Consider the following 15,890-nt stretch of genomic DNA (forward strand, 5'->3'; position numbering starts at 1 on the left):
AATTAACCACTAGGAAGGATGTATGCAATGTGTTAATTATTGAAACTGTCCTACCAATTTGGTTTGAAACTGTCTCATTGCTATTTGTTTCTCAATAAAATTATGGGGAAAAAAGGGGAGTGATTAATTGACTCACAGTTTTTAGAGGATTTAGTCCATGGTTGGCTGAGTGCGAGGCAGGAAGTGCACAGAGAAAGGGGCTAGCCCAGGAAAACTGCTCAAGTCACAGCCGGAAAGCAAAGAACAAAAGGAAAGGTGGAGGAGGGAGGTGTATGCTACCAGGTCACAGCCCATAGACCCACCTTCAACTGGACTCCATGTCCAGCAGCGAGTCAGCTATGAGCTCACCACCAGAGTCACCCACTGATACACACAGGGAGCCCGTGATTCATTCACCTGTCAAATACTGGAGGCTTTGGGGGGGAGGGGCACTTCAGATCTAAACCAAACAGTCCCTTACTGGTTGAAATTGAAGTCTTCTGGTGGTAGAAGGCATTACGATAAAGACATCTTTATGAATTATACTCTGAAATAAATGGTCCAATTAATTGTGCCTAGGAGCAAAACAAATTTTTAATAAAGCAAAATTACATAGAGATTTGTGATGGAAGCAAGGTCAGGGTGTATGCAAAGTTTGAGCTAAAAATGTCCAGAGAATATCTCTATATTTAGCAGCATTTGTAAAACTAATATTGTCCATAGGAATATACCCCAGAAATAACTAATTCTATACTTGATCATTTGCACCACGCATTGTCATGTAAAAACTTTATGATAAACTTTAAAATGATCTTTCTTTCTTTCTTTCTTTCTTTCTTTCTTTCTTTCTTTCTTTCTTTCTTTCTTTCTTTCTTTCTCTTTGATACAGGGTCTCACCATGTAGCTCAGACTCATGGTGATCTTCCTGTTTTCAGCCTCCCGAGCACTGGGATTACAGGCATGCACTACCATGCCGGGTCTCAGTGGCTAGCTCAGTGCGTCTAGGGATGGCGCTAGCTCAGCATGTGGTGCTGGGGATCGAACCCCAGTCCTTGCACTTGCCTAAGCAAGTGCTCAGTCCACTGAGCTATTTCACCAGCCCTTATCACTTTCGATGATATGCATTTAACACTGTAAAAAATCTACAATGTGAGGGCTCCTATCCTTTCTTGAGCTTGTCTATTAAATTTTAAACTTGTGCAATAAATATTTATTGACTTTGTTTTCTGCCAGAATCTATTTAAATATCTATAGGGTCAGGGAAAATATTTTCTACCTTTGCTGAGCAGTGTAGTCACAAAGGAAGGAAGTATCTTGATGTGGAGGTGAGAGGTGGGTATCGCCTCTTGTAGATCCAGCACATCTTCATAAAAAAAGCTCCTCAAGAAGGCTGATCTGGGAGAAAAAGGAAACTCTTATCTATTTTGTGTTGCTATAACAAAGTCCTTGAGGCTAGGTTCTTTATGAAGAAGATCATTTGGCTTCTGATTCTGGTGGCCGGGGGCTGTAGGCAGAGTGGTGCTGGTGTCTTGGTGATAGCCTCTGTCTGGGTCACAACATGAAAAAGAAGTGGAGGGGTCCTGGCTATTGCAGAAGGCCAAGCACCATGGTGACGCCACTTGATAACAAGCTGCTCTCAAGAGAATCCTTATGGTTTAGATGGAAAATGTCCCCCCTGGTTCTCACGTACACAGAAGGTGATTGTAACATCACTGGATTCACCCATTTGAGGAGTTTGGTAGCTGAATGTGTTGTGGTGTGAGGCCTGCCTGGAGCTGCACCACTAGGTTGTGACTGGAGAGGGTGTATTCTATATATTTTTTTTAATTGAGAAATAAATATGAATGAGACAGTTTCACAGCTGATTAATAGGACAGTTTTGATAGTCAATACACTGTACATTGTTATCTTCTTAGTAGTTATCCATAGTACAAGAAGCAGACAGGATAGTCTGTCCAAACACTGTTAGTACACCTCTTCCTTCTCATTGAATTAAGTGAAAGTAGCTGTAAATTTATCCTATTTTGTATATATAAATACAAAATGATCTTTCCTTTGTATTTTTTTTAAATTTTAATTTTAATTTCTTTTGTCCTGTCAGAGGTGAATATTCTATTGGCATCTAAATACTCTAGGTGTTTGAATTCAACTAAACAATCTAACACTGTATAGCAGTCTATAATATTAGTGGGTTATCCTCAGAAGTTATTGACCTGAGCCTTTTACAGCTCATCGTATTAATATGGATTTACTTTATATACCTCGTTTTTATACTTTTCTGCTGGATGGTTGAGACCAAGATATAGCAAGACCTATATACCAAGAAGTGTAACTTTTGTATCTGATAAGGTCAGCCAAGTACTCTCAGGGTTTATCCTGTAGCCCTGTACCGCCTTTTGTACATCCTTTTGTCAGTGTCTGACATGAGGATGAGGCATGGCCATTGCTTGACCAATTTGCTCTCTGTGAAAGCTTAAGAAGATGTTTTTTCTCTCCATGTGACTCTCCCCAGGCTCACTTTAGATCATCGAACACATTTGAGAGGGTGTTTTTTTTTTTTTTTTGGAACTGGGGATTGAACTCAGGCCCTGCGCTTGCCAGGCAAGTTCTTATTCCACTGAGCCATCTCCCTGGCCCTGAGAGGATGTATTCTTATTCTTAGCTTCTCGGTTTTCTTTGCTTCCTCGTGCCCATGGGTTGAGACCTTTTTATCCCCCTTGTGTCCCTCTCCCATATTAATTTGTTCTTTGGAGCATATAACTATGGATGGCACTGAAAGCCAAAATATGCCTCTCCTCCTTCAAGCTGTGGGTGTCAGGCACTGTGTCCCAATAATAGGAAAGAGACTGAGACATGTGCTCATAACACAGGACCAGCACTAACCTCTACTAGGTTAGGGCCCTTAGAACCTAATTACTACCCCTGGTCTCCACATTTTCAAGGTTCTACAACCTCAGCTCTGCCACCCAGGGCACTAAGCTTCTGGTGCATGAGGCTTTGTGGGAGCACTGTGATGTTTGTATGTATGTAAATCTGTATGTATGTATGTATGTATGTATGTATGTATGTATTTGGAGAGATACCAGGAATCAAACTTGAGACTTCACAGTTGCCAGGCAGGTGCTGTACCACTGAACTACATCTCCACCCACATGATGATTTTTTATGCAGCTCAGACTCATAGTGACCCTCCTATTTTCAGCCTTCCCAGTGTTGGGATTACAGTCATGCGCCACCGCTCCGGGTCCTGGTGGTTGACTCAGTGTGCCCAGGGGCGCGGCCAGCTCAGCATGTGGTGCCAGGGATCAAACCCCATCCCTGTGCTTGCCTCAGCAGGTATTAGCCCACTGAGCTGTCTCGCCGGCCCTCACGTGGTGATGTTTTGCTGGCTATGTTGCCTGAAGAAAAGCAGCCCAGACAAGCCCTAGTGCCAGCATGTCTAAAAGTTAGCTCTTCATCTTTCCTACAACTTTCTCTCTTCCATCTAATTGTCTTGGGATAGCATCAGTGAACCCCCTCAGTGTTTTCACAAATATTTTCTAAGTCATGACCCATCATGAATGAGTTATAAAAATCAGTGTAATGGGTGTGACCATCATTTAAAGGTAAAAACAGAACAGAAAATATCAGAGTGCATGCACATAGTAAGGCTGTTGTCAGAAAATGAGACAAATCTCACTTATACACAGGTGAGTATGCATGTGTGGGTGTACACTGGGTCTCCGTGTAAAGTGTTCCTTAATGGGGATTGCAGATAAACATTTTTGAATGCTGTGGTTTGGGGATGACATTCATTTTCTGCTTCTGGTTAAGTACATCTTTCCAGCCTTTCCACCCGCTACCTTTATTTAAGTTGCTATGATGTCAGTAAGATTCATTGCAGTGACTTCCTAACTGATGGGTTTTCAGTTGTGCCCTTCGTACACCCTCCATCACTCAGCTGCCAGAACCATCCTCTGATATAGGTGGGGTCTGACCCCATCCTCATCTCCTCCTCCCATCACCAAACTGCTATTTATGTAAGTCATGATAGAGAAATTCCTATGCCTGCAATATCCTTTCCCACATCCTACTGTACTTTAAATCACCTGTAGTTTACTTACAGTGCCCAACACAGTGGGAATGCTATGTAAGTAGTTGTTGTGCTGGGTTGCTTAGGGAATACAATGACAAGAAAAGGGCCGTACATGTTCAGTACAGATGCAATTTTTCCCTGATATGGAAGACTGAATGTATTTAATTTTTTCTTTTTCTACAGGGCTTAGTTCAAGGTCACTGTCCCTAGTAAACATCTTCTACTCCATCAGTCTGATTTGTCTGACCTTTGTCATGCTCTCATAATATACACACACTTTTTCCAAAGTGTTTCAATGTGCCTGAAGTTCAGTCCATAATGTGGAAAAATATATATATTTTTTGAGTGTGATCTCATTCTTTTGGAGTGGAGGCTGAGCTTTAGGATCTTTTGTAGTGCTGAGGCTTGGCCAGATCCAATACTTGACATTGCCTCTCAAAGGTGTCTACTGAACATTTATCACCCAACATTGTAGGTTACATTATGACCCCTAAAATGATGTTGAAGTTTTAACTCTGGTACTTGTGCTGTAAATGCAACCTTATTTTGTAGTAGAATCTCAGCAGGTATAATCAAGTTAAAATAATGCTATCGTGGATGAGTCATTAAATTTAATGACTGATGTTACTGTTGGGAGAGGAAGATTTGAGGACACAGAGGAGACAGAGGAAAGAATATCTAAAATTTTTGAGAGAACACAGCCCTGCCAACATCTTGAGTTTGGATTCCTGGCCTCTAGCACCACACAGATAAGTTGTTGATGTTTTAAGCTACCCAGTATGTGGTACTTCGCAGTGCGAGCCCTAGGAAGCTGGTCTGACCCACCTTCTGCATGGTGTGTCCAGGTACTTCTTGGTACTGTACTTTGCTAAGCAGGGAGTCTTTCTGATTCCTCTAGTGCTATGGAGAGTCATTATTCAGGGATGCACTGTCTTTCTCTTCTCTTCCTTTATTTCTTAAGTTAGGGTAAATTATTTTAAAAATAAAATTTCCTGTGGCATGATTAACACACTCTTTTAAAAAATGTATTTAGTACGGCGTCTCCAGGGTCTCACTACAAAGCTTGGACTTGTAGTGATCCTCCTGTTTTCAGCCTCTCAAGCACTGGGATTACAAGTGCGCACCAACACACTCAGTCTCGATTTTTCTCAGCGCACCCCAGGGGCACAGCCAGCTCGGCACGCTGGGATTGAACTTGGTCCCTGTGGATGCCTAAGCAGGCGCTTTAATCTGCTGAGCTATCTGGCCAGCCCTAACACACTTTCTTATAGCCCATGGTCTGCTTGATTATTTTGACTATGTCTCTTGTGATCCTCCTGTATTCTGTATTTAATAAATGAGCCTGGTCAACCATGCATCTGGAAGAGAGAATAATGAGCAGAAATTCTCAAACATCTGTGTCTCAACCCCGGCATTTCTGGCGACACATTTATAAGAATCACAACATAAAAAATTATTTAAATAAGTAAATTGAGAAGACTGAGAGAAAATGTTCATTGAAATCATGCCACTGACTTGCTCTCCTTCAATAACTTAAGTAGGACTCTTCACGGCCCTAGCCATGTTTTCTTATTTTTTATGAGGCAAGTTTTTGGCAGTCTTAGTGGTCAGACAGTGAGTTCCTCAATGTAGTTGAACTAGAGTCAGATGTGCACACCGATATGTCTGCTTAATTTTTGATAGTAATCTGATCTTTATAAGACTTCACCTACTGGATAGCAAAGTGAAAAAAGCTGTATCTTTGTCTAGCATGTAAAAAGTCTATACATAAATTGGCCAGTGCATAGCCAGTTGAAATTGAATTCTCAGTCCTTTGGAATTCCATTGCTATGTCCATTGTGTTCATTTTCAAAGGATTTCTATAATACTGTACTACAGATTTGGTGACTTAAGGTACAGAAGTAGGTCTGGAGTTGTAGTGTGTGCCTGTAATTCCAGTATTTTGGGAATCTGAGCCTGGTAGATCTCAAGCTTAAGCCCATCTTGGATTATTTGGTACTTAGCCAGATCCTGTTTCAAAACAAAAAAGTAGAAAACTTCTGGGTATGCAGCATAGTGTTAAATCCCTGAGTAAAAATCAGGAATGAAAGAAAACAAAAAGCCACCTCCTCCCTGTATGTATTATCTGAGTTTTATAGGCTGGAAATAAAAAATGAAGATGTCATTAGCAGGGTCCTGTTTCATCTGAAGCTTTTAATGAAGTTTGGAAGACATGACCTTGCTTCCTTGATTCTTTGTAGCTTCTTGGTAGCAATCTTAGATGGTGCCTGTTTTTGCGTTTTCATATCCCTGTTGTGTGCCTTTGCCATGGTGTGTTGTTTTCCCAATGAGTCTGCATATGATTGTCTTCTAAGGATACTTAGATAAAGCTCCCAGAACACTCCTATATGAGTGTTATAGATTATATATATTATATTATATATAATCTTAACTAATTATGCTACAACTAAGGTAGCCTTCTGAAGTATCTGAGGCTGGAATACATTGAGGGGGCATGATTTAAACCATGAACCTTTTCTCAAGGTATATGAAGGAGGGCAATGATTGCCTCCTCTGTAAGTCTCTCTTTCCTGCTGGGCTGTGCTGAGGGACTGCTCATCTAATTTACTTCTAAGTTCGATAGCTAAGGTACAGCTGGTGCCATTCCTCCTCCTCCTCCTCCTCCTCCTCTTCTTCTTCTTCTTCCTTTTTTTTTAAAAAAATGTATTTTGTTGTTGCAGGGTCTCAGACACAGCTCAGACTCATGTTGATCCTCTTGCTTTCAACCTCCCCAGGCTGGGATTATAAGTGTGCACCACCATGCCTGGATTTAGTGGCCAGCTCAGCCCACCCTGGGGGTGGGGCTGACATGGTATGTGGTGCTGCGGATCAAACTGCAGTCCCTGTGCTTGCCTAAGCAGGTGCTTTAGTCTGCTGAGCTATCTCACTGGCCCAGGTAGTGCCATTCTTTTTCTACTAGTGTTCACTACCAGAGAGTGATAGAGGTGTGCCCACAGTCCATTCTTCCTCTGATCAGTCAGTTCTCAGTTAATGTCCTAGTTTTCTTTTGGGAGCTGGTAGGAAACTTGCACTCTGTATCCATGATCAGGGACTGACACTGTTTCAGTGGGGCCAATTCTGGCTTTTGCTGTGCGCAAAGCTGATGAACCACTCAGATTTCATTACTGTCATCACTCCAGGGATGAAGCATAGAACAGTCACAAATAGGAGACAGAGTAAAAGCCTCTCAATTCTAGTGTTTCTATACCTGACTGAAGATTTCTACAGCTTTCTGTGTATCTGGGTCTCTCTCCTTCCACAAGGTTGGCCTGAGATAAAGGAAGGGGCAGAAACTAATAATGTGAGATTCTGATGCCCGTCTTCCCTTTTTACCTCTGACTTCCACATTTTCTCCCACAATTTCTTGGGGGTAAAAGATGTTGGACCATTTCCCCCCACAGTATCCAATGAGCCTTCCACCTTAGAAAAACAAACCTTATTGCCAGATCATCGGGAAGAAGCATGATGCCCTTGGCTCTTCGGGAGGAATTCTATAGTTAGCATCTTGTAGACATGGGCTTAAAATGAATATAATATCTGAAAAATATTTTCTTAGCTGCTAATAATTTTTAAAATTGTTTATTTATTTGGTACTGGGTCTTGCTATGCAGCTTGAACTCATAGTGATCTTCCTGTATCAGCCAAGTCCTAGGATTACAGGTATGAGCCACCACACCTGGTTTCAGTGGCCAGCACTGTGTGCCCAGGGTTCTGGGGCCTGCACAGCTTGCTGTATGGGGAATCAAACTTGGGACCTTGTGCTTGTCAGGCAGATACTTAGACTGCTGAACTATATTCCCAACCCCAACTGCTAATAATTTGGAGTATGCTATTACATATAATAATTAGAATACTAGGCTTTGGGGCCGGGGAGATGGCTCAGTAGAATAAGTGCTTCCCTGGCAAGCGCAAGGGCCTGAGTTCAATCCCCAGTTCCACAAAAAAAAAAAGGAATACTGGGCTTTGCAACTAGATTGCCTGGGTTCAAACCCCACTACTGTCACTGTTTGAAATCAGTAAAGTGAATTTTAATGAGTTGCTGGCTTTGCAAATAGGAGTAATAATAGTACCTCCTTTGATGATTAAAAGAAGTGGTGATGTTTTTCAAAAGCACCTGACACATAAAAAGGATTGTTCTGTGAATGTTGGCCAGTATAACGACCAGTACTACTGGTAAAGCATTATGTATTTTGCTATTATGCTATGCCTTTTACATTTTTAGATGCAGTAAATTATAGTCCGTCTGTCCATCTGTCTGTCCTTCCTTCCTTCCTTCCTTCCTTCCTTCCTTCCTTCCTTCCTTCCTTCCTTCCTTCCTTCCTTCCTTCCTTCCTTCCTCTCTTTCTGCGGTACTGGGTGGTACTAGGGCCTTTCATACTAAGCTATCTCCATACTCCCTGCCCCTTGAAATTTTGAGACAGGGTCTCTAAATTGCTACATTGTCCAGGCTGAGATCAAACGTCTCATCTTCCTGCCTCAGCCTTCCAAAGTGATGGAATTATAGGCTTATGTCACCACACCCAGCTGCAGCCCTTTCTCCATGGCATTTTATTTAACAAGACACTGCTGGTCACACAACAGTTTGGCCACAGGTAGGTTTCACCCTTGAATCATGAATTGCTAAGGTGTCCATGGTGGGTTTGTAGTCTACCAACATGTGGTGGGGGATTGATTGAGGTCCAGTGATTCAGTGTTGAATAAGCCTAACGATAATCACTGACTTTCTAAGCTCAGAGGACAGATGGTCAGCCTCTTTAACACTAAAAGAGGCATGACATCATTTACTTCTTTTGTTCTTAAATGGTACTTTTCTGGCATTTTGAATATAGAAATATTATATGGTAGTCCAATTTTCATCTTTCTGTGTGATACGTGTATCTATTTCAAGTAAGTATAATAGAAAACTTTATGAAACATGCCTTCCTTCCTGGTAGAGAGGGGATGCTTTGATGTCTGATTTTTAATTCACACTGCTATGTGAAACCCCCCTGATGATTTATTGATTTTTGAGAGTAAGAGCTCAACAGAAAGAGAAAGTTCTATCCTGACAAAAGACTGCTATAGCCAAATTTGTATTTACCTTAATACTTTTGATGAAGTACTTTTACTTTGTTTGTAACACTGCATGGGATTCTACTTTGCAAACATTTTGAAGCATGTTTCAAAGAAAAATAGAACTTAATTTGAGAATACACTCTACCTAGGTATTATTAAATGTTTATAGAAATATGTCTATCAGCATGTTTTTTTGTGAAAATTTTACAGGGTCTGAAAATTATTGAATTGGGAATTAGTGAAGTTCTGCTCTGCTTAACTCAAGTTTTCCCTACTACAGCTTAAAAGCCATTAGTTCTTGTGCCATATTCTTGACTAATGAGAGCAATTGATTCCTGTCTTCTTTTGCCATTCTCCATTTATGCATTTTGTCCATTAAGCATTCCTTTTTAAAATGGTGTTTTTAAGAAATGCCACATGAATGATCTGTGAGTAGTACTTCCTGCTTACAATAAGAAAAGGCCAGTCACTTTATTTCTGGTTAAACCACTTGGTGGAATTGGAATTAGATGAATAGTTCTTTTTCTATCTCTAGCTTTAGTATGTCTACCAAATTGGGACAAAATGCTTTTCATTTATGTCCTTACACTCTGATTACTTAGGTCTGCAGACGTGTGTCACAGAATCTTAGCGCACGAAGCATCGAGACCATGGAGCCTGATTTTATCATTTCAGGATTGTTTCAGGACTTCTTGCCAGTCCTGTATTTTCCCACCTTCTTATCCTCCTTGTTTATACGGAGAATTTATACAGACAGCAACATTTTACCTTTCAAGTCTCAGCTGAAATGTTAATGCTACAACTTTCCGACTCTCACATGTGGAAGAAATGTTTGTCCTTTTCCTGTTACTGCAGCTTCTGGATTTTCTTCATAGACCTCAGCACATAAGTCACAGTGTGTTACATTATTGCTTATTCATTTTCTCCCTTTTCTGCTACACTGTGAAATGCATGAAGGCAAGATTGGTGACATGACCCTCACTTCTTACATCCAGTGCCTCAGCGGGGTATCTGGGTACTGTGCACTCGGTAATGCAGGAGTGAAGAATGAAACTTCACCTTTTGTTCTTGTTTAGTTGTCTATACATGTGCGTGCGCGCACACACACACACACACACACCCCACTGGTGTACGAACCAACAGCATTGCTTGCCACAAATCTTGATCTTAGAGCTGGCACTAAGATTTTGCAAGTGCTGTTGTGCCCTCAGTTTACATATCAATTCTTAGGAGTGCATTAGGTATTACTGCATGTATGTGACAATGATTAGATGTAGAATCTGGAGGTGGAATGGTCACCATTATTTCTTCTTCCAAAATCCCAGGGTAGATTCTGAAAATGGAAAAAAAGCTAAAGATAGATTTCAAGGTTTCATGACAGCAGGTAGAAGTGTGCTTGTGCTAAGCTGATGGCAGTTATTTGGAGAAGTTGGCTGCAAGAGAGAGAGTGCAGATCCAGAGTGGAACTGCAGTATGAGCTGAGAGTCCTTGTAAAGTCTGGGGGGTAAACCCCAGACACTTTGGTTCTGACACTAGAACCTGGGTCCTGTATATGTGCATGCTTAGGCATTTGTCGCTTGTCATTCTGTTGTATACTAGAGACTAGAAATAGGGGGAGGGTGGTATTCAGTCCTGGACAGCCAAACTTGTGTTCAGGGTGTTGAGTGTGTTCTTTTAAAAAAAGACAATGAACGACTAACTGTAGCAGCCACAGACTTCTGCATGATCATTTTCCTGACTGAAGGTGTCTTGCAGATAATCATAGATAGTGTTACTGCAGGCGACTGCCCATATGTTTGGTTATAGAACAGTTATGAAAATGATTCTGACTTATTTTAAATGTGGTCCATCTACACGGGGATGCTGTTGGAATGATTATTTTCCCTGGACCTATGCCAACTGAGCCCTCAGTAGATTCATCACCTCCCTCTACCCACTCACCATATGGATTTCTTCTCCTGTTTTAAGTCAGGGTTCAGGGCTTGTGTCCTTCTGGAGACTTCCATAAACAGCCCCCTTCACTCTCCACAATCACTGTTTGTCAAACTCCTCTCAATTCATTTTTACTAAAGGGAATGTTTTATGCACACACTTCTATGAGTGGCATATTGTCACAATGTCGGTCTCAGTATCACTTCAGTAATTTTCATATGGACTGCACAGGCCTCAATGCATATGACCAATGAATGCCCAATAAATACTTGTTGACTGAGTCAGTGGCCAGGACTGCTCATTCCCATACAAGCATTTTTGCAAGGGCAAGTTTTAAAAAAAGTGTGTGTGTGTGTGTATGTGTGTGTGTGTGGTGGGGGTGAGGCTTGTTGGCAGTTTGTTCCTGTGAAATAAAAATGAAATAGAGTTTTTTTTTTTCCTGTGGCTGATTTCCCTTCTCAGGTTTCTTCAACAACTGGCTAGTGGCCAACTTTGTCAGAGCCGAAACATCAGACAGCTAGAAAAGAAGTTCTCAGTTGATAAATATTTGATTTACAAGGTATTGAGAGGTTTAAAGAAATGGAAGCGAGTTTGCCTAATGGGAGTTGTGTTTAATTTAGCAAAGAAGATCACCAATAACCAGGTCTGCTTTTCTTTGTAATGGCCAGTGGGTACCTGACTTTATCAGCTTTGTTGCTGTACAGATTGGGTGGACCGAGCTGACAACTAAACAAACACAGGAAGGCTGGGGTGGTTCTGGTGCCACAACAGAAACACAGCTGAAAGGAATGTTCTTAGATTTTTTTTTCTTTTCTTCTTTTCTATAACCTGTGATAAATATTGTATGTCTCAGCAGCATAGGGAAAAATGATTGATCCTTTCTCAGTGATATAGATATGTGGCTGTGTACGTTATATGCAGAATGAATGATTGAGAGAGAATGAGGAGGAGGGAGAAGAGAGAGGGAAGCTGCTATGTATAGAATTGCCAATAGCAATCTATCAAAGGCATGTCAGGCATGCTAGAATAGATGTGGGATTTTATCTCTAATTTAATCATCATTGCTTTTCTGTTATCAAACTTTTGTCTCTTTCAAAATTTTACTTCTAATCCCCACCTACAAAGTTCTAAAGAATACAATTAGGGTCAGAAAGACCTGCTTTAATCAAATATTTAAGAAAATAACATGCTGCCATTCATATACTGTGCATCTTATGTACCAGGATAACTGATCCAGCAGTGTACTTTAGGAACGTTGCATTTTACATTGCTTTTCCTTAGCTCTCATTAAGACCCTTCCGGACCACTCATTCTCAAAAGGAACAATATTGCTACTGGGGAGCAAAAGTTTCTTCTTGGGGGGAACAAACTCATTACAAAAACTATTAGCTATCATTATAAAAATTATTAGATATCAAAAATTATTAGATATTATGAAGACTCTCCATTGAGCCTTAGTGCATAAACAGGTATCTTGTATCTTTTTGCTTTTTCTCACCTTGTAATAGGCAGCTTTACCCACTCAAAGTCTTTCTTAGCTAAATGTATAGCTTTGGAGGATGTTTCGCCAAGTAAATTTGCAAGGACTTTGCTTTGGTGGGAACTTGATTTCAAGACTAACAGCTGAACAAAACAGGAGTGCGTGGAGGCTTGCAGGTATACATCCTGAGTCTTCAAGGATTATTTACCAGCTAGTTTCCTGAAAGTGTTGGAGAGACTGTGAGTGTGGGTGGAAGATTCCTATTCAATTTTGGAAAGACACGCTAGACTCTGACTATGAATACTGTACTGTAAAAGTGCTCAAAGGTAGTAGGCAATATGCTTTGGTCTTTTTATATGAACAGTGGAGATGGGTTTTTGACGGCTAACCAGGGTATTTAAAATTTTTTTTTTTCTTCTCCCATAGTACAGACATTATTCAGTGTTTCATTGTGAAGTATCTTGTTTTGTTCATGGTTGTTATACATGTCTATCTTATCTTCCCACCAAGAATGGATACTCTGAAAGGGAAGAGATTGTATAGAACCATAAAATATTACAGGAAAAGGCAGGGAACTGCTGGTCTACAAAGCCAAAATTAACTTGTTATTTCATTTATTCACTCATCAAATATTTATTGCGCACATTGCTTGGCAGGCACTGTGCTAGAAATGTGGAAAGGTCAAAGGTAAATTCATTCTCTCTCTCCCCCCCTCCCCTCTCTCCCCTCTCTCCCCTCTCTCTCCTTTTTCCCCTCTCCCCCTGCCTCCTCCCCCCTCTCCCTCCCTCCCTTTCTTCCTTCTTTCCTTCCTGTTATGGTTAGTGTCTAGTTGTCCCCCGAAAGCCTCATGCAACCATTCAGGCAGGCTTCTAGAGTTTGTAATTTATTCATGATCCAATGCTGGGATTATGGGTGTGAGAGCTACACCCACCTTGTAGTGAATAGTGTGAATACAATATAAGGGAAGGAGAGTGGCTTGCTACCTGCCTCAGCCACTCCTCCTCCCTTTGCTTTTTACTGTTTTTCACTGCCATGAACTGCTGCCCTCTGCCATGTGCCACACGGCCTTGGAGCCAGCCGAGTATGAACTGAAACCTCCACTAACTATGAGCTAAATAAACCTTTCCTTCCTTCATTTTTGGTGTCAGGTATTTTGTCTTAGCAATGAAAGAAAAGTAACTGAGACCCTACCTTTTGGTCTTTCTTGGGATTGAACCCAGGGCCATGTGCACACGAGGCAAGGATTCTACCACTAATTTACATTCCTAGCCCCAGTTTTAAATTGTGAAATATGTGTAATGATTGCATGTTGTATGAATAGACCATGACCATTTCAGGGTTTTCATTAGTCTTTTAATTCCCTATTATAAAAATATTGAAGGTACATTCTCACATACAAAGCTTAATCTATAAATTGTTGTTTATAGTTTAAATTTCCAGAAACAGGATTACTAAACACAAAGGTTTGAGTTCTTTAAAAATATTCTGACTTTAATATTCTTTTATATTACTTATTGAAAATTTGACCAATTTGTATACCTGGTAGCAATGTGTGAATGCGACTGTCTCACTGTGTGCTTATTGGCAATGAGAAGTATTAATTTGAGATTCTCAGTTAATTTAATGTAAAGAAGAAACAGTGTTGCTTAAATCCAGAGATGATTGCAGAAGTCTTAGCTTTTTAAAAGAGATTACAAAACATCTGTACCATTCCAGATTTTTTTCCCAGAGAAACTTGGAGAGCTGTTAGAAGAGCAAAGGAGGAAAGTTCAAGTTTCAGTTAGTTCAGTTTTTCTCTGCTGAAGGTGAGACACAAAAAAGGGATTGCTATTTAGGGGAGCATGCTGATTTGGGATGCCTTGAACTAATTAGGGGGTGGAAACCAGTACAACACGGGGGAAGTTGAGTTTTGATGTAGGTAGAAGATTAGGTGTCGAGGAGGTGGTAGAAGTGAGTCTGAAGAGAGGAACTCTGAACAGAGAGGGGCAAGATCATTGAAAAGAAGGACTTGGTTGTCTCTTGTTTTCATTTATTACCCTTTTAAAAAACGTTTACTTGAGAGGACAGTATGGCAGTAATTGATATGGCATTAGAAGCAGTACATATTTAGAAGACCAGCATGGCCCTAGTATTACACATTGTTGTCTTCAGCACAGTTGCTTAGTTCACAGGTATCAGAATATAGAGTTAGTGTGAGAATCCTACCATCTCTGACAAAACTAAACAAAAAAGGGGCATATAAATGAAGGACCATTTTGTAGTGAAAATTATAGAAATATACATATGATAAATAGTATAGATATACAGCTATTTTCTCTTAATTCAGTGAGAAAGATTTGTACTAATAAATTTGGATGGGATATCATGTCTGCATCTTGTACCATGAATAACTACTATGAAGACAACAATATGCAATGTATTAATTATTGTAATTGTCCTAACCTGTTTTGAAACTGTCTCATTACTACTTCTTTCTCAATAAAATTAATATAAAAAAAGAAAAAAAAGAAGTACTTGGAAAAATAGTGATTTACAACTTCTCTCATTGCAAACCTTCACAAGTATTTTTGCTTATGAACGATAAGGAAAGAATTCATTCCATATCTGTGATGTGTGGCTTGCAGAAAGACATCTCAACTTGTGAAGTGGCAAGATGTCCCATTCATTCACTGAACTCAAGGGCCCAACTTGGAGTAAGGTTTAGAAAGAATTATAAATGATACTGAAGAACGCCAGTGCATTAGGAAGGATTTAGGTTTTCCTCTGTGAAGTCTAAATTAGGTTATATTTCACTGCTACTTAAAGTTGAACTTTTTATTAGTTATGAGGATGAACATCTATTTTGTATGGTGCTTAATTTTTTTCTTGGCTTGGTCAATTTTTCTTCCTTAAATTGTCTACTCAGACTCTTTCCTACTGACATTCACAGTTTGAATGAAAAAAAATATATATATGTATCTGGGCTGTACTGGAAGAGGACAAAGAAAGTTCTCTCACAGCAGGATCTAAATAGGCTCTGTAATAATAAATAATATTCAGTAAATAACCAAACTCCAGATGGTATTTCTTAAGGATAAGAGCTAAAGAATACTTATACCATTGAAGGGCTCCAGTGATGATCTGTTGAACATGAATGAGGACTGCTTTGATTCTGCTGAGTGCCTCTTGCCAGGAGAGATCTAGGACTAGCCAATAGCAACAGAAATTACTTTTGTAGTCCAATAGCAACAGAAATTACTTTTTACTAATTCCTTTATGTATTAATCATGGTTCTCCAGCAAAACAGAACCAGTAGGATACATATAGAGCAAGAGACAGATTGGAAGACAG

Source organism: Octodon degus, unplaced genomic scaffold (assembly GCF_000260255.1).
Source record: "Octodon degus isolate 3935 unplaced genomic scaffold, OctDeg1.0 scaffold00012, whole genome shotgun sequence".
Lineage (NCBI taxonomy): Eukaryota > Metazoa > Chordata > Mammalia > Rodentia > Octodontidae > Octodon > Octodon degus.